General features: G+C 45.3%; 1 pseudogene; it reads left to right on the top strand.

Annotated features, from left to right (window-relative positions):
- The window catches only part of LOC105541250, a 45136-nt pseudogene extending 43871 nt beyond the window's left edge, over window positions 1–1265 (top strand).
- The last annotated feature ends 1108 nt before the right edge of the window (window positions 1266–2373 follow it).

The raw sequence follows: 2373 nt of genomic DNA, 5'->3' as shown, positions 1-2373 counted from the left end.
TAATAATAGTATCTAACTCTGAGGGTGCTTCTCAATTAATTTAGCAAACATTGTTGCATGGTCCAAAAGTGTTATGCATTAAAGATACATGGAGAGCAATGCCTATCCCTGACTTTCTGGCTCTTAGGGAGAAAAATGGAGATGTAAGGACGCACAATAATAATAATAATAACAACAATGATAAAGATAATTTTACATGGTGTTAAGCTAAGAAGAAAAAGAACAGGTTATGAGGGTGATTTGATTGATTTGAGGGAAGGCCTCCCAGAGGTGGAGACATTTAAATGGAAGAATTTTTTTAAAAATTAGCCAGGTAAGAGCTAGGTATTGCAGGCAGAGGAAGGGGTACGTGCAAAGGCCCAGAAGCCCAAGCAGGTGGAGGCATGTGCTGTGGGCTGATAGAGTCCACTGGCAGTAGGCAGGTCCAGGTGGCACTGGCTTGTAGGCCCAGAGAAGCAGTTGGAATTTTCCTGAGTTCAGTGGGAAACCACTGGAAGCCTTTAACACAAGGGCAGGACCTGACCTCATTCACAATTTTTTTTTTTTTTTTTTTTGACAGAGTCTCACTCTGTACTCTGGCTGGGGTGCAGTGGTGTAATCTTGGCTCACTGCAACCTCCACTTCCTGGGTTCAAGTGATTCTCCTGCTGCAGTCTCCAGAGTAGCTGGGATTACAGGTGCCCACCACTACCGGCTAATTTTTTTTTTTTTTCAATAGAGAAGGGGTTTCACCATGTTAGCCAGGATGGTTTCGATCTCCCGACCTCGGCCTCCCAAAGTGCTGGGATTATAGGTGTCAGCCACCTTGCCGGGCCTCATTCACATTTTTAAAAGAGCTCCTGACAGCTGGTCTTTGCTGGACACTGTGAACCACACAGTCCAAACCTTCTTCACTCCTGCAAACGCTGGCCACCCCGCAACTGTGAGATGCTCAAGGAGGAGTAAGAGGTAGCTGTGCTGGGGGTGCCCTACAACCCTCCTGCCTCAACATCCACCATGATCCACATCTGCAGCGAGACCTCTGTGCCCGACCATGTCATCCGGTCCCTGTTTAACACCCTCTTTATGAACTCCTGCTGCCTGGGCTTCATAGCATTCGCCTACTCCATGAAGTCTAGGGATAGGAAGATGGTTGGTGACCTGATCAGGGCCCAGGCCTATGCCTCCACTGCCAAGTGCCTGAACATCTGGGCCCTGGTTCTGGACATCCTCATGATCATTCTGTTTATCATCATCCCAGTGTTGATCTTCCAAGTCTATCGATAGAACAGGAAGCAGCATCCAGGCCAGGAGCTCTGACCATGACCTGTCTCCCACGCACTCCACCTTCCATTCCTTGCCCTGTATCAGCCCTTTATCCTCACACACGTTTCTACAATGGCATTCAATAAAGTTCACGTGTTCCTGGAAAAAAAAAAAAAGAGCTTCCTAGCTAGAGGGTGGAGAGGGGACTAGGGAAGGAGTAGAAGCCAGGGCTTCCATTGTAAGGATTAAATGAGATAATGAATGTATAGCATTTGGTGTCATAACTGACCCATCATCATTTCCCAGTTCATGTTAGTCATTTCTATTAATAGTTATGATCTATATTATTAATAATAGTATTTCCTAGGTATCATAATCTGACGGTATAAACTCAATGTGTACACCAGAAATTAAATGTCCCCTCTGATTTCATTCACTACAATATCAGAAAAAAAGTTGTTAGAAAAAATTCCCAGTCTGTGACCTGGGGGTTAGGGAACCCCAGGTTTGGAGAAGACTCAAGCCTACTGTGTCTGAGTTAGGAGATGGCAAATGAGTTTACTGGCCTAGATGAAACTCAAGTTAATTTTTATTCCCAAGTTCTTCACCTTATTATGGCCCACATAGTTAGCTGCACGTGCTAAGTGCAAACTTTTTGCCGAGCCAGATTGTGAAACACTTTTCACTAATTAGTATACCAATCTATAAAAGAAGGCACTTCTTAAAAATACTTTGTTTTCCAGAAATCACAATACAGTACAGTACTCACTTTTGTGAGATTTACTTCTGACCCAACCAAGGATACATGCAGAGAGAATGTGTGTTTGGAGAGCTGGCATTCATGCAAATTTCAGGTTTTGAGAAAGGGATTTACTGGCTATCCAAAACCAAAGGCATGTGCTTCTCAACCTCTAGGCAGTAGGGCAGGATGGTATTCCTGTCTGACCAGTGGGAAATCGGAGGCACAGTAGGCCTGAGTCTTCTCTAGACCAGGGGTTCCCAACCCCTGGGCCATGGACCAGGATTGGCATTTGTAGCCGCTCCCCATTGCTCCCATTACCACCTGAGCCCCACCTCCTGTCAGATCAGTGTTGGCACTAGATTCTCATAGAAGTGCAAACCCTGTTGT

Source organism: Mandrillus leucophaeus, unplaced genomic scaffold, assembly GCF_000951045.1.
Source record: "Mandrillus leucophaeus isolate KB7577 unplaced genomic scaffold, Mleu.le_1.0 Scaffold236, whole genome shotgun sequence".
In the NCBI taxonomy this organism is placed as follows: domain Eukaryota; kingdom Metazoa; phylum Chordata; class Mammalia; order Primates; family Cercopithecidae; genus Mandrillus; species Mandrillus leucophaeus.
The sequence above is the reverse complement of the archived record's forward strand: the minus strand, read 5'-3'. Positions and strand labels throughout refer to the sequence as shown.